This window comes from Piliocolobus tephrosceles, chromosome 10, assembly GCF_002776525.5.
Source record: "Piliocolobus tephrosceles isolate RC106 chromosome 10, ASM277652v3, whole genome shotgun sequence".
NCBI classification, from domain to species: Eukaryota; Metazoa; Chordata; class Mammalia; order Primates; family Cercopithecidae; genus Piliocolobus; species Piliocolobus tephrosceles.
The window spans coordinates 1441180-1458689 of NC_045443.1; the positions used below are offsets into that span (position 1 = coordinate 1441180).

The window sequence follows — 17510 nt, forward strand, 5'->3', positions numbered from 1 at the left end:
GGGGGCATCTGAGCCTAGGGAGCGGTGTGAATAAAAACGAGGATGAGTGTTCCTTTCAGTGTGTCAAACCCTGGCATTTCACTTCTGCTCTTTAAACGTTTGTAATAGACGCTCTTAAAATTTCTGGTAGAACTCTGCATATGAATGCCGTTTCTGTCTTAGGAACTGTGAAGTCACCTGCTCCCTGGGAACATTATCCCCAATTTTTACACAATGAGAAAGATTTCAGCGAATGTAGTCATCTTTATTGTCCTGTTTATTTAGGAAGCAGTTCAGCTGAGTTTTTCTTTCCTCTGTCCCAGAAGATTTTCAATCAAAAACTATAGAAATGTATCTTCAGTGGGCTATTGTGGTAAAACTTTTAAGGTAGAACTTTAGGTATCCCTGTAGAGATGCCTTAATTCTGTACAAAAAGCCTTAATTCTGTACTTTGCTTCCTGATTCAGACACTTGTCCCCTAAGCAAGAAGAATAAGGTAACACTACATTTATCCTTTTCTTGTTCTTTAGTGTCTACATTCTCTAATCATTTCTTTCATGAATATTATTTATGCTTGTATATTTAAGTAATATTTAAATGTTGTAATATTGAGGGAGGAGTCCTGAGAAGCTATTTATCTAGATATGCTTAAATTAAATTTTTGCTTCCGAGCACAATGGCAGTTATGGTAATGGCTGGGTTATAAGTTAGTCACATACTGTGGACTGTCTGGCTGTGTCTGGGCCACCACTGTCCGCCCACGGTTTTCCTTGCTTTGTAGGTAGTTTACATATTTGTATGCACTAGGGTAACCCTGTGCTTAGAGAATGAAACGAGACAATAGCAGATGGCCAAGCGTGCTGTACAATGGGATTAGTATTGGGCTCCTCCTTCCCAGGGTTCTCCCCTGTGGTTTAAAGTAGTTTTGTGTTACAGTAAATTTCTTATCTTTATAATAAATCACTGACCTGGAAAATGTAATTGAGCATTTGAATCTGAGCTGCATTCAAAATCTGTGTTAAAATTGTACAGCTTCTTGCTTGATTGATTATAAATGATAATGTAGCTTGGAGTTTAATTTGCTTACCCAGATGCTATCAGCATTCCCTTCCATGCTTCTGTAACTTCTGTTTATTTCATTTTGCTTGCATCGCCAGTTTCCTAGGTTTTGATATTTAGAGTTTTAGATTTAGCAGGAGCAGAAAGCTGATTGATATATAGGTTTTTGTTTGGTTTTGTTTTTTCTGTCCTAGTTGGTTCTTTAAATCTCTTCTGTTCTGTTTTGGGTAGGAGGTCAGAGAGAATAGGTTCTTTGTATGTTCTGTTTGTTTTCTGTGAAGTCTGGGATAAGACAGTTGTTAGTTTCTTCACTTTTTCCATATCATAAAATCGGACGGGAGAGTAAGGTTGTTGTGTTTTTAATTAAAGACAGTGTTTACTGATATATTCTGAGGAAACATATTATTTTTAAAATTGTGCCTTTTTGTTTTTAATAAGGATCAATTCCTGTATTTTCTAAATGTTATTATTTTAAATCTTAACCCAGCTGTGGAACAAGCTAAGTTTAGAGAAGACTGTGTCAGGCCTAATTGAATTCTACGTCTGAAACATAATTTAGTTAGACATTAGAATTTTTTCCTTTTCTTCCTTTACTTACAATTGTTTAATAGAACTCACTTTGCAATTCTTTGTTGATGGAGAATATGTATAGTTAAACTCTTGAAATATCATTTTAATGCAAAAACAATGCACAGTAAATGAAGTTGGATTTGATGATGGTATTTTTACTGGTAGCTAAGGAAATACACTCTGCATACATTTATTTGCTTCATACAGCTTTTTTCCCCTCCTTTTTAAAAGTAAACCTGAAGGAAGCAGAGAGTTTAACTTGCAAAGTATGATTTAACTTCTGTATGTTGACAGGTTTCTGGTTTTAAATGATGTTGATCCTATACAAGTGATATTTTATAATTATTGAAGAATTATTCTCTTAGAAAGGGAAGTTTTTTGTTTAACCTTGTTATAATGTAAATCTTTTAATTATGATATGTTCCTTAGCAGTCAGTATTCCTTCCACTTCCAGAGCACTCCTTTCCAAAAAATACTACAAATAAACAAAATGCCCGCTCATCCCTACATTTTGATAATCTAGAAATAAACCTCAGATATAAGTGATTAAAACAACAATAAAAATGGATGTATTGTGCTAGATCTAGCAAACGCTATTGCTGCATAGTAACTACCCTGAAACGCAGTGGCATAAGCAGCCGTTTTCTTTTGCTTGTTTGTTTGTGAATCTGGGATTCCAGAAGAGCTCACGTAGGTAGTTTGTTCTTGATTTGTGTGTTTTCGCCTGGAAGTGTCTGTGATTGGGTGATCTCCTACCAAAATGGCTTACTCACTTGCTTATGTTCTATCTTTGCTCCTTAGCCTCTGTCTACATGGTGGTTTTCATTTTTTTTCTTTATTTTTATTTTCTGAGATAGAGTCTCACTCTGTCACCCAGGCTGGAGTGCAGTGGCACAGTCTCAGCTCACTGCAACCTCCACCTCCTGGGTTCAAACAATTCTCATGCCTCAGCCTCCCTAGTAGCTGGCGTTACAGGCGTGCACCACTGCACCTGGGTTTTGCCATGTTGGCCAGGCTAGTCTCAAACTCCTAGCTTGAGTTTGTGATCCGCCCATCATGGCCTCTTGAAGTGCTGGGATTACGGGCCTGAGACACCATGTCTGGCCTACATGGTGTCTTTTGCCTCAGCTTCTGCAGGTGCCTTGGGTTCCTCGTGGCATGGGGGGAGTAGTCACACTTCTAATGTGGAAGCTGGCTTCCAGATTTATAGATGCTGGAAGCAGAAGCTGCTTGGTCAGTTAAGGGTTATTCTTGAAAGTGGCTTGGAAGTAGCAGGTCACTTCTGTTATATTCTGTCAGTCATAGTAGTCACAGAACCTGCCCCCCAACCTTTTTTTTTTTTTTTTTTTTTTTTGAGACGGAGTCTCGCTCTGTCGCCCAGGCTGGAGTGCAGTGGCGCAATCTCGGCTCACTGGAAGCTCCGCCTCCCAGGTTCACGCCATTCTCCTGCCTCAGCCTCCCAAGTAGCTGGGACTACAGGTGCCCGCCACCACGCCCGGCTAATTTTTTGTATTTTTAGTAGAGACGGGGTTTCACCGTGTTAGCCTGATAGTCTCGATCTCCTGACCTCATGATCTGCCCTCCTCGGCCTCCCAAAGTGCTGGGATTACAGGCATGAGCCACCACGCCCAGCCAGAACCTGCCCTTTTTAAAGCAAGGTGGTGGTGGTGTCAAGAATGGGACTCCACCTTTTTCCTGAGAAGGAGTAGAGTTCATGGCAGAAGAGTATGTGAGATGGGAGATACTGTTGTGACCATTTTTGGAAAATATCTACTTCAATAGAATAAAACATTGGATAAGGAATTGAAAATCAAAGAGTGAGTTTTTTTTGTGCGGTATGGCAATAAAATTCTTACTCCCTTTTCTGTTGTCTTATGATGTTGCAGCCTTATTAACCAGAATGGAAGTGGAATGTTTCTGTTTCCATGTTTTGCTCAGTGTTTTAATCTGTTATTTTTAGGGATTTTACTGTTACCTGTTGCTTTCAAACAAGCTACTCCAAACAGGAAAGGATTCTAAACAACTTAAGAGTTGTTTTACCTATTACCACAGGGTATAAATGTAATTCATAGGAAGAAAGTACAGAAGAATAAGGTATGTGGAAAGGAAGAGGACTAACAGAAGGTAAATTAATGCTACTTATTGATTTTGGAGATTCACCTTGGGTGAGAGGCACAACTGTCTAGAAGGAAACTCTTGTGTATTAGTATTCTAACAAGAACCAGTCTGCTTGCTGCAAGACTGCCTTTTAGAAGTTAGAGGTGTGATTGATGATACACAGAATACAGGATAATTTTAATTTTTTTTTTTTTTTTGAGATGGAGTCTCGCTCTGCTGCCCAGGCTGGAGTGCAGTGGCGCGATCTCGGCTCACTGCAAGCTCCGCCTCCTGGGTTCACGCCGTTCTCCTGCCTCAGCCTCCCAAGTAGCTGGGACTACAGGTGCCAGCCACCACGCCTGGCTAATTTTTTGTATTTTTAGTAGAGATGGGGTTTCACCATGTTAGCCAGGATGGTCTCGATCTCCTGACCTCGTGATCCGCCCGCCTCAGCCTCCTAAAGTGCTGAAATTACAGGTGTGAGCCATCGCGCCCGGCGACAATTTTTAAGAACATAAAGAAGAGATAAACTTGGCTAAACTGTTTTGTGTTATTTGAGGGGGATAAAGCAAGATACATCTCAGAACTTCGAGTATTTTCACACTTCATCGATGGATATTGCTTTGAACCAGCTCTGAGGGGTTAATTTGGATGGAATTTTTTTCCAATCGAGATATAATTCACAGATCATAAAATTTACAATTTTAAACTATATGATTCAGTGATTTTTAGAATATTTACAATGCCGTGCAACTATCACCGCTGTCCAATTTCAGAACATTTTCCTCACATCAGAAAGAAACTCACACCTGCTGGCAATTACAAGCCCTCATCCTCTGACAACCGCTAACCTCCTTTTTGTCTCTGTGGATTTGCCTATACTGGATGAGACCTTTGTGAACTTTGGAGCTAATGCTGAAATGAGTTAAGACTTTAGGGGACTGTTGGGAAGGCGTGATTGGTTCTGAAATGTGAGGACATGAGATTTGGCAGGGCCTGGGTTGGAATGATAGGGGTTGGCTGTGTCCCCACCCATACCTCATCTTGATTGTAATACCCACAGTTCCCCTGTATTGTGGGAGGGACCTAGTGGGAGGCAATTGAATCATGGGGTGGGTCTTTCTTGTGCTGTTCTTGCAACAGTGAGTAAGTCTCGTGAGATCTGATGGTTTTATAAAGAGGAGTTCCCCTGCACAAGCTCTCTGTTTGCCTGGTGCCATCCAAGCAAGTCACATGGTGGCTTGCCTTCCACCACGATTGTGAGCAACTGCAAGTCCCCAGCTGTGTGCAACTGCAAGTCCATTAAACCTCTTTTTCTTCCCAGTCTCAGGTATGTCTTTATCAGCAGCATGAAAATGGACAAATGTGGAAGGCTTTCAGTCTTCACCTTGAAGTATGATGTTGACTGTGGGTTTTTCATAGATGCTGTTTATCAGGTTGAGAATTCCCTCCCATTCCTAGCTTGTTGCATGTTTTTATACAATGATGTTGGATTTTATAAAATTCTTTTTCTGTATCTATTGAGATGATCATGTGGTTTTTCTCCAGTCGTCTGTTTTAACGTGGTACATTATATTGGTTGACTTTTGTATTTTGAAACCATCCTTGCATTCCTGGGTAAAGATAGATGTGTTTTTAAATAGCTTTGTTTTTTTCAGCTGGATAAATGTAGAAACTTGTTCTACCAGCATTATTATGGAGACAATAAAAGTGGACCTGAGAGATTATAGCCTTTGGATAAATGCTTAATTTTCAAGTACTAAGGTGTAATATAAATGGGCGTATGCAAAGGCTTATATTGTAGTATTTTTACATCGTGGAAATAATTTTGGATCTTATTAAACATTATTTCTTTGGGCTTTTAAGTAACTGAATGAATAATTTGAGGATTTGTGCTTATCTGTGTTGTTTTTCATCTGTTGTTAGTACGCCACATTAATATTCTCAGAGTCTTGCAAGTTCTAGTTGAGTGTTTTGACTGAGCACACGTTTTAAACTTGAAAAATGATAATTAACACGTCAGTAAGGAAGGGTCCGATCCCTCTTCTGACGAAGATTGTCCTTAGTTGTTTCTCAGGAGCTCCTATAGCAGGAACTTGTCAGAGTAATAAATATACAGACACATATCTAGAAAAAGACAAAGGATTTGGGGAAAAGTGCCTGGTCATAGTTTTTTTTTTTTTTTTTCCTTTAAATTACATTTATTTTAATGCTGAATTTACTCCCGTGCCATAAGTTTTTGTTTCTTCAGTTTCTTCTGGGATATCTTTTTCTTCTGGGCAACCTCCTCTTCTGGTTTAGGAACAATCTGTTCCTTTTCGGTCAGGATCATCTCAATGTGGCAGGGAGAGCTCATGTATGGGTTAATCCGACCACGAGCTCTGTAGGTCCGTCGGCGCATCTTAGGTGCTTTGTTCACTTGGATATGCTCGATGACCAGAGAATCTACATCTAAACCCTTACGTTCAGCATTACTCTCTGCGTTTTTAAGCATGTGCAGCAAAAAGTCAGCACTCTTTTTGGGCCATCGACCTTGTGTCCAGCCCCACTGCTTGGCCTGGGCACACCTGCCAACTCCACCATTGTAACGTCGGAATGGTACGCACTGTTTCTGTAAAGTGACATCTTTCAGATACTTCGTGGCTTTTCGAATATGCATACCCTTGATGGCCTGGGCAGTTTCACGAGTGTTCTTAAAGTGAACACGAAGATTGGAACCTCTTGATTTGCATGATTTCGTGGGGTTCTCCGGGTCAAGTGAATAGCGAACCATTTTCACAGATTACCTCAGGCCGCTTAGGGGAAGAGCGCCTGGTCATAGTTTTAAAGCAGAGTCAATATTTTTTTTCTGCTTAAAAACGGCTTATAACTTGACATGAATTCTCTTACATTGCATTCTTATCTGTGGGAATGGCTGTTTGATTAGATGCCCAGGTATCTGTCAACTCTAGTTGAGACATTGAAGTAACTAACCACGTGAAGAAGTTATTAAATCAGACTCTGATGGATCTGCCTTTTATGCTCTTCCTTGTTCCTGCTACACCAGTATGTATGTATATCCTAACCAGAAAATAGCTTCGAGAATCAGACATATGTTTTGTTTTTTATCTGTTTAATCTTCCTGTAATTACCAGACTTCCTCACTTTTTTCTCCTAACAATTTTTTTCCTAAAGGAGTTTTTCAGATTAGAAAAATCATGTAATTTAACAGAGAAAAATTGGCAAAATTCTGTAAGATCTTTGGGCTTTTCTTTTTTTTTTTTTGGAGACAGAGTCTCGTTCTTTTACCCAGGCTGGAGTGCAGTGGTGTGATCTCAGCTCACTGCAACCTCCGCCTCCTGGATTCAAAGGATTCTCCTGCCTCAGCCTTTTTAGTACCTGGGACTACAGGCGACAGGCACGTGCCACCACACCCTGCTAATTTTTACATTTTTAGTAGATACAGGGTTTCACCATGTTGGCCAGGATGTTCTCAATCTCCTGACCTTGTTATCCAACCACCTTGGCCACCCAAAGTGCTGGGATTGCAGGCATGAGTCACCGTGCCCTGTCAATCTTTCGGCTTCTTATATACATTGCATATAGGTAAGGGACTGACATTTGGATTTGTTCTCCTTGCATCCCATTCAGGTTGAACTCTGCCTTTATATACAGCAAATTCAGTATTCTTATTTTTTTGAGACAGGGTCTCATCCTGTCGCCCAGGCTGAAGTGTAGTGGTGCGATCATGGTTCACTGCAGCCTCAACTTCCTGGGCTCAGGTGATCCTCCTACCTCAGTGCTGGCTGATTGTTAATATTTTTTGTAGTAGAGATGGGTTTCGCCATGTTGCTTAGGCTGGTCTCAAACTCCTGGGATCAAGTGATCTACCCGCCTTAGCCTCCTGAGTGCTGGGATTATAGATGTGAGCCACTGCACTGGCCAAATTTGGCACTTTTATAAAGCAGCTAAGCGAACAACTTTCAATGAAGTAACTGGTCTTTTTTTTTTGGAGGAGGAGTCTCTCTCCGTCTCCCAGGCTGGAGTGCAGTGGCGCAGTCTTAGCTCACTGCACCCTTCACCTCCCAGGTTCAAGTGATTCTCCTGCCACAGCCTCCCAAATAGCTGGGATTACAGGTGCCCACTACCACTCCTGGCTAATTTTTTTGTATTTTTAATAGAGATGGGGTTTTACCATGTTGGCCAAGCTGGTCTTGAACTCCTGACCTCAGATGATCTGCCCCACCTCGGCCTCCCAAAGTGCTGGGATTACAGGCGTGAGCCATCACGCCGGCTGTGACTGGTCATTTTAAACAACATTCTGGATTCTTGAAAAGAATGCCACAGATTAATGATTTGTAACTTCTCTTATGCTTTTGACAGTCTGATGAAAGCTATGGGCTTTCTCCAGGTAAAAGTGTGCATAGTTCGTTTGTGTGAACTGGGATAAAATATACACCTTAAGGTTTATCCATGAACTTCTGATGAAAAACACCCACCTTTCATCATGACGTGGTGAAGAAAAAATAAATAAATAAAAGCACCCACCATCTGTGGAACAACCAAGTTGGTGATATACACTGGTTTCTAGGTTTCACAAAATCATAAAATATGTATATGGTTCAAATACAACAGAAATTCAAGACAACTATAATTTCATGTTAATTATAATTTTACTGGAAAGAGTGATCAGTGCAACCTGGTTCTCTCCTGAGTGTTGAAGGACTTACTCCTCCGGATCACTGGAAGTGTGATTGACAGAAAGCCCTCAACTTTCCCTCAAGATTGTCTTGGCTAAAGACACCACCTGGCCCGAGGGCCTGCCCCTCCCGTGGACATCCAGTGATTGATCCTTGTGAGGGACCATGGCTTGAACTCCTTTCCCCTACTTGGGACGACAGCTTGAGAACTCCTCATGGGGTTGTCAGAATCCTTTGGGGCTTCATGGCAGCTGAATTGCTCCCTCTGTACAATCCTGATTTTTCTCTTCCTTTCTACTGACACTCATCCCAAAGACAAACTCTAATAAACTTCTTGCATAGTAATGTCTATCTCAGGGTCTACTTCCTGGGAAACCCAGTCTTGGGTAGAATATAGGGAAGGGTATTAGTACAAGTTAGCCTCTTTCAACCCGTAAAAGTAGACCTGGCGAAAATAAAAATTCAGTGAGATGAACTTGAATTTAAATTAAAAATACTCGAAACATCTCATCATATTTCTTTCAGACCTTATATTCAGGTAGTTTTTGAAAGTCTTGATTTCTTTGAATTTATTTGTGTCTCTCAGTCTTTCTTTGGCATTGAAGAAAACTCCCCCAATCTCTGAAAGCTTGATACGCATTATGACCTTGTGAAAGGCATGGGTTAAATACTACAGGTGCTTACCTGCCCCACAGAAACCCCTAGAGATTTTCCATGTTGACAGGTGAATGTGATAAGAGAATCCCCTTTTGCTAAGATTTCTTGGATTGTATTTAGAAAATATTTGGTTTTGTCATTATCATTAAAATTATAGATGTCCGTTCTAAATATATGAAAAGTATGGAAAAGCTATAAAAAGGAAAAATCTATGTAAAAATAAACTTCTCCTCACTTGAAATTGGTATAATATGACTCATACTTTTTGGTGACCTGTCTTATTCATGTAATAGTGTATAATAAACAAGTTTTTGTATCCTTAATTCTCAAGAATATGAGTTGTAATGGTATAATATTCTTTCCACCCAGTAGATAGACCATATTGAATTTGGCCAGCCTTTTATTGTTATGTGTTTAATTATTCCCAATTTTTAAATTATTACAATACAATGGATTTTTTTTTTTTAATTAAGCCTCTTGTGCCTGCTTTAGTTTTTAAAAAGATATTGGATCTCTCATCACTAAAATGTAGTGAACTGAGACTAGGCTACCTGGATAGCCACTGTAACAGAACAACTTCAAGGGAAGCCATTCACATAGATGATATGAATTGAGGGCCGCAGTGAAATCTCATCATTGCTAATGCCACAGAAGGATTGCCATTGTGGATTTATGTGCCCTCTTTGTCTTTTGAGCAATTATAGCACAGGGAGGTCTGTTAATTTTATATATATGCTGACTAGATATAAAAAGAAAGGTTTGAGCTACTTTCCATAATTATCGACCAGGCAGATCTTGACTGGCAGTGAACTTTGGTCTTACCAGCTTTTGTGTCATTTTATCCGGTTGTTCTAATGCAAGAGGGCCATAGTTCCATGATCTGTACCATGAACAAATCTGCCAAGGAACTTTCTTTCCTACCAGCAATTAATAAAATCTGCCTGGAGCAGTGGACTCTGAAAAGCTATTTTCTTAAGGGCTATGCCATTCCTGTGTAATTAAATTTGAATAGTTTTAAAGATAAAATATGGTAGTACTCTGGTGAAGTTTATTACTTTTTAAATGTTCTCATCTTCCTTATAAGAACATTGTTATATTTTATAGTCGAAAGACATGTTAATGGTCTTTTATTTTACAGTTAAAGTGATGAGAAAGATTAAGCAAATTGCTCAGTGCCACGTAACTAGTCACTCATTGCCATAATTCACTCCGTAATCCGTACTATGAGAGAACAGCGCAACTGAGAGGGAAACCCAAGCAAGGAAAGATTAGTTGCTGCCTGGCGACATTTTGCTGGGCTTATTGAGGACCATGAGCAGTAATTGAGAATACTGATATGAAAACTTTTAAAAACCCAAATCGAATTTAAAACATTGCTTAGAGTTTCTTATGGTTTTGTCAATCTTGCAGCTTCTCATCACTGGAAACAAGTGGAGAAGCAGAATTTAGATGTCAACATAATAGTCTGGGTCAGACATTCTTTTTTTTTTTTTTTTTTTTTGGTAAATTATAGTTTTGCCTTGTTTGTATATTTTGTTTGAGTGTCTGATGGTGGACAAACTGTTGACTAGAAATCAGGGGACTTAGAACCTGAAAAGGAAAAATTCACTATTAATTACTATAGATCCCTCTTTGCCAACTGATTATGACCAGTTTATCCAGACTGTATTTCTGCCATCAATACCGAAAGGTATTATTAACCGAGAAAGGAAAGGTCAGAGCCTTTTCGAATAACTGACGCTACTTCAGAGAACTGTGGAGGCACCCTCAGAAATGTTCCTTTAAATGATATTTAAAGTGAGCCAGGGGATTGCAAGAAGTGTGTTCGAACTGTCTCGTCCTCAGAACTGTGTCCTAGAGGATGTCTCTTCTGCATTTACCGGGTGATTTGGGCCTCAGAGGCAGAGTAATCAGTTCCACTTGACTGGAAATAAATCACCCACACTGAAACATGATAGCTCCTGACAACTGGGCAGTGCTGATAAAAGCCAAAACAAAAGATGTCAATAAATCTGTGCCAATGTGGAATTAGTATGCAGATTTGATGAATTCGCTATGTAGCATTGCAGTCAGCATTAGACTTCCTGTGATTTCATCAGTTTTTCTTTCTTGTTAAAATGAAAATTGTATGAGGACAAGAAAGCCTGTATATAAAGTAACTATTTTATTTCTGTTTCTTTCCACCCTAGTAAACAAAACTGTACCATGATTACAGAGGTCATTTTTAAGGAATAATGTCGTCTTTCTCCAAACAGTTAATTTAAAAATATTTCTTCCTTGGGCTGGGTACAGTGACTTACATCTGTAATCCCAGTGCTTTGAGAGGGCACAGTGGGAGGATCACTTGATGCCAGGAGTTTGAGAACAGCCTGGGCAATGTTGCAATACTTCGTCTCTACAAAAATTAACTATTGGCTGGGTGTGGTGGCATGCATGTGTAGTCTCCGCTACTCTGGAGGCTGAGACTGGAGGATTACTCGAGCTCAGGAGTTCGAGGATGCAGTGAGCAGCAATTATACTGTCACACTTCAGCCTTGGTGACGGAGCAAGACCTGTCTCAAAAACAGAACAAACAAATAGGTATTGCTTGAGTTTATTACTCAGTGATAATTATCTCTGATGCTAAACTGTATATATAAACCTGTTTGATATCACCCCCCTTCTGTTATCATTGAGGGCCCAGATGTGTGGAATAAATGCCAGTTCCTTTGATCACTACGAAATTTTGCTTGTACAGAAATTGAATACATGCTAATGGTAGTGATTTCTTTGTATGTCAGGGAGAGTTTATACAAAAAAAAAAACCCATGGGATTATAAAATGTATCCTTTTCTGTAACAATTCTTTTATTAATTTTCAATTTTAAAACTAATTTGTGTAACAGAAGAAAAACCTTTTAAATGTTTTATTAGCAAGTCCTCCTTGGTCTATCTGTCTGTAAATAAAGTAGCTTCCTTTAGCCTTGAAAGTTAGGCTAAACAGATTATTTTAATAACATCGTGGTCCTGAAATCCTTATGTCAAGTATCTTTGGCTCTGCCTACCAGCTTTAGTGTATGGTGATTAAATGTATATTTCATCCATGAAGGATGTACTTTTCCATTTGCAGTGGTTTGGTACCTCATTCTTTGGGGGTTCTTTTATTCTTTGCTTCAGTAGGGGGTACATTTTAAATACATGATCGTAATAATGATATACTATATGAATGAACACTAATCGTAAGATCATTTATGGAAAGATGCTTTATGTGATTACTTTTTCAGTTTTTCACCATAAAACGTATTATTTATAGGGTGGTAATTAAGAGTAGATTCGGGAGCTAGATTGCCTAGTGATTTTCTCATAGTCCCGTAGTGATGCTTCAATCATTATTACATATAAAGTCCTTATACCAGTACCTGGCGCATGTTTAAGTGTTGGCTGCTGCTGTGATCTGCCTCCACACCGCCACTGTTATCATTGTTGTTCTTGTTACTGTTTTCTAGGGATTCTGTGGTTTATAGTCCTAAACCATGGAGACTTTGTAAAAACTGGATATACCGAGCATATTAAAGGGGTATTTTTCCTCTAAACATGATTCTGAACAATCATTTTGATTTTTATATTCTAGTATGTGCATAATGGATCCAGTTTTTCTCTTGGCTGTTCAAAGCTTCTTATAAATCTTGTATTTCAGATCCTGTGGATTATTGAACTTAGTGTAGAATAGGATCTCTGCTGAATATTGTATAAAAATGGCATAATACATACTGAAATAATATGGTATGGGACTATCAGAGTAAACAACATTCATAACCTCAGCTTTAGCTTAGTGAAAAAGAAGAGAATAATGACAAGAATAATGTGGTAACATTCATACTTCAGCTGGTTAGTGACTCATATCAACTGAGGTCCTTGATCACAAGGAAAGTGAGGATATGTCACAGGAGCCTTCAGTGGGGCTTGAATGTTATCCATCATGATGCTGGATAAATGGAAAGAAGTATTTTTTTTTTTTTTTGTTTTTTTGTTTTTTAGGTTAGGTCTTTTATTTTATTTTATTTTTGAACACCGCATGTTCTCACTCATAGGTGGGAACTGAACAATGAGCTCACTTGGACTCGGGAAGGGGAACATCACACAATGGGGCCTATCATGGGGGAGGGGGAGGGGGGAGGGATGGCATTGGGAGTTATACCTGATATAAATGATGAATTGATGGGTGCTGACGAGTTGATGGGTGCAGCACACCAACATGGCACATGTATACATATGTAACAAACCTGCACGTTATGCACATGTACCCTAGAACTTAAAGTATAATTAAAAAAAAAAAAAAAAAAAAGGAAAGAAGTATTTTTATAGACACACCCACCTCCCACCCCTTGCGTGTTTTGGGTTTGTTCGGTGCTTGCACAGCTGGTTTGCACCCATCTGTGTCTATTTCAGGTCTTCCTCACTGACGGCAACTTGCCCAGAGGAGGTCATCTTAGTGTACACTGTTCTTTTTTTATTTTGTGAGATCCTTTCACTATGAATGTTTGTTTCTCTTCTTTTAGAAGTAAATAAGATTCTAAGAATAGCCATCCCTTTTCACCTCTCCGACTCAACAGTCTGTCTGTCTAGAGTGGGTAATTGAAAAAGAAAGTAGCTTGTCGAGAACTTGCTGACGGGATTTTACCTGGTTCAGCAGCTTCTGCACCTGAATATATCAGCAGAAGTGTTTACTAGCAAAGAATAATGGATTCCTTTAATAGTTTAATTACATATAAGGTATAAAAGTGAAATTGTTAACATTTTAATTCCTTAATTTCTCCCTAGATGCAGACGATGGAGTAGAAAGAAGGGTATTATCCTTATTATATATGTAAGGGGTGTTTGTATATTAGGTAGGCTCATAAAACCAATCTATCTTCTTGTAAAACTTGGTTGGTTCTGTGAAATTTCATTGTAAATAATGTTTCTTTTTTTTTTTTTTTTTGAGACAGAGTCTTGCTCTGTTGCCCAGGCTGGAGTGCAGTGGCTGGATCTCAGCTCACTGCAAGCTCCACCTCCTGGGTTTACGCCATTCTCCTGCCTCAGCCTCCGGAGCAGCTGGGACTACAGGCGCTCGCCACCTTGCCCGGCTAGTTTTTTATATTTTTTAGTAGAAACGGGGTTTCACCGTGTTAGCCAGGATGGTCTCGATCTCCTGACCTCGTGATCCGCCCGTCTCGGCCTCCCAAAGTGCTGGGATTACAGGCTTGAGCCACCGCGCCCAGCCAATAATGTTTCTTGTATTGCCCTTTCTTGACAAGAAAGTCTAATCAACAGCATGGCCATAGCTTTTCTTTGTGTAAGGCCTATATGTTAGCGACTGGAATGACCTGCACAGCTGGTTAAACATGTAAACACCAAGGCGTTGTGTTCTGTATATACAGGTATACCTCAGAGACATTGCAGATTCAGTTCCCTACCACAATGAAACGAGTCACACACATTTTTTGGCTTCCCAGAGCATGTAAAAGTTATGTTTATACTATATTGTAGTTTATTAAGTATGCAATAGCGTTATATCTAAAAATGTGCATCACTTAAAAATACTGTATTGCAAAATACGCTAATGATTTTCTGAGCCGTCAGCAAGTCATGATGTTGCTGGCATAGGGTCTTGCCTCTGTGTTGGTGGCTGCTGACTGATCAGGGTGGTCGTTGCTGAAGGTTGGGGCTGCTGTGGCAATTTCTTTCTTTTTTTTTTTTTTTTCTAGTTTCAATTTCTTTTTTCTTAATAATTTTTTATTTTTAGTTATTTATTTTTTTTTTGAGACGGAGTCTCGCTCTGTCTCCCGGGCTGGAGTGCAGTGGCCGGATCTCAGCTCACTGCAAACTCCGCCTCCCGGGTTTACGCCATTCTCCTGCCTCAGCCTCCCAAGTAGCTGGGACTACAGGCGCCCGCCACCTCGCCTGGCTAGTTTTTTGTATTTTTAGTAGAGACGGGGTTTCACCGTGTTAGCCAGGATGGTCTCGATCTCCTGACCTCGTGATCCACCCGTCTCGGCCTCCCAAAGTGCTGGGATTACAGGCTTGAGCCACCGCGCCCGGCCGGCAATTTCTTAAAGACATCAGTGAAGTTTGCTGCATCAATGGACTCGTCCTTTCAAGAAAGATTTCTCTGAATCGTGAAGTGCTATTTGATAGCATTCTACCCACAGTAGAATTTCTTTCAAAATTAGAGTCAGTCCTCTCAACCCTTGGCACTGCTTTATCAACGGAGTTTATTAATATTCTACATATTTTGTTGTGATTTCAGCAATGTTCACAGCATCTTCACTAAGAGTAGTTTCTGTCTTAAAAAAAAAAAAAACACCCAACTCTTTTTACTCATTCAGAAGCAGCAGCTCCACATCTGTTCAATTTTTTTTTTGGACACAGAGTTTTGCTATTGTTGCCCGGGCTGGAGTGCAGTGGCGTGATCTTGGTTCGCTGCAACCTCTGCCTCCTGGGTTCAAGTGATTCTTCTGCCTGAGCCTCCCGAGTAGCTGGGGTTCCAGGCGCCCACCACCACGCCTGGCTAACTTTTTGTATTTTTAGTAGAGATGGGGTTTCTCCATGTTGGCCAGGATGGTCTTGATCTCCTGACCTCGAGTGATCTGCCTGCCTCGGCCTCCCAAAGTGCTGGGATTACAGGTGTGAGCCACCGCGCCTGGCCCATCTGTTCAAATTTTATCATGAGGGTGCAGCAGTTCAGTGACAGCTTCAGGCTCCACTTCTAATTCTGGTTCTCTTGCTATTTCCACATCTTTAGTGACTAATTCTACTGAAGTCTTGAGTCTGTCGGAGTTACCCAGGAGGATTGAAATCAACTTCTTCCAATCTCCTGTTAATGTTGATATTTTGACCTCCTCTTATGAATCACAAATGTTCTTAATGATATCGGGAATGGTGGATCCTTTCCAAAAAGTTTTCAGTTTACTTTGCCCAGATCCATTAGAGGAATCACCAACTATGGCCTTAGAAAATATGTTTCTTAAATAGTAAGACTAGAAATCAGAATGACTCCTTGATCCATGAGTTGCAGAATGGATGTTGTATTAGCAGTTGTAGGAAAAGCATGGATCTCCTTGTACCTCTCTGTCAGAGCTCTTGGGTGACCAGCTGCATTGTTGATGAGCAGTAATGTTTTGAAAGGAATCTTTTTTTCTGAGCAGTAGGTCTCCACAGTGGGTTTAATATACCAAGTACACCATGTTGTAAACAGATGGGCTCTGATCCAGGCTTCATTGTTCCTTTATAAAGCATAGGCAGAGCAGATTTGCCATAATTCTTAAGGGCCATAGGATTTCCAGAATGATAAATGAACATTGGCCTCAGCTTTCAGTCACCAGCTGCATTATCCCCTAACAAGAGCATCATCCTCTTCTTTGAAGCTTTGTTTTCTTTGGTTTTTTTTTTTTTTTCTTTTTGAGACAGAGTCTCGCTTCGTTGCCCAGGCTGGAGTGCAGTGGCATGAACTTGGCTCACTGCAGCCTCTGCGTTTTGGGTTCAAAGTTCTCCTGTCTCAGCCTCCTGAGTAGCTGGGATTACAGGCGTGGGCCACCACACCCGGCTAATGTTTGAAGCTTTGAAGCTAGACATTGACTTACCCTCTCTAGCTATGAAAGTTCTAGATGGCATCTTTTGCCGATAAAAGGCTGTTTCATCTGTTAGGTTGGTGCAAAAGTAATTTCAATGGCAAAACCTGCAATTACTTTTGCACCAACCAGATGCATTGAAAGTCCATTGTTTGTTGAGGCCACCTTCATTGATTATCCTAGCTAGACCTGGATAAGGTGCTGCAGCTTCTCCTTCAGCACTTGCTGCTTTACTTTACACTTTTAGATTATGGAGAGGGCTTCTTTCCTTAAACCTCATGAACCAACCTCTGCTAGCTTGAAACTTTTCTCCTTTAGCTTCTTCACCTCTCTCAGTCTTCATTGAAATGAAGAGAGTTAGGGCCTTGCTCTGGATTAGGCGTTGGCTTGAGGAATGCTGTGGCTGGTTTGGTCCTGTATCCAAACCAGTAAACTTTTCCCGTATCAGCAATCAGGTTGATTTGTTTTTTGTGTGTTCACTGGAGTGGCACTTTTGATTTCCTTCAGTGACTTGACTGTTTGGTTCCAGAGGCCTAGCTTTCAGCCTGCCTTGGCTTTTGACATGCCTTCCTCACTAAGCTTAATCTTTTTTACTTTTCAAACTCTGCTTGTAGCATTTGACTTAATCATTTCCAAATTTTAACTAGAAGTGAGAGATGTGCGACTTTTCCTTCCACTTGACTATTTAGAGGGCATTGTTGGGTTATGCATTGGCCTAATTTCAATGTAGTTGTGTTTTTTTTTTTTTTTTTTTTTTGAGACGGAGTCTCGCTCTGTGGCCCGGGCTGGAGTGCAGTGGCCGGATCTCAGCTCGCTGCAAGCTCCGCCTCCCGGGTTCCCGCCATTCTCCTGCCTCCGCCTCCCAGGTAGCTGGGACTACA

The 17510-nt window shown here is 40.3% G+C and overlaps 1 protein-coding gene and 1 pseudogene across 5 annotated transcripts in view; one reads left to right on the top strand and one right to left on the bottom strand.

Annotated features, from left to right (window-relative positions):
* Window positions 1-17510, top strand: part of ERC1 (ELKS/RAB6-interacting/CAST family member 1) — a 545652-nt gene that overhangs the window by 169698 nt on the left and 358444 nt on the right. The gene's annotated exons all lie outside the window — the stretch shown is intronic.
* On the bottom strand, window positions 5894-6509 carry LOC111520318 (annotated as a pseudogene). Its single transcript, XR_002724636.1, has one exon. The product of XR_002724636.1 is annotated as a 60S ribosomal protein L17 pseudogene (transcript).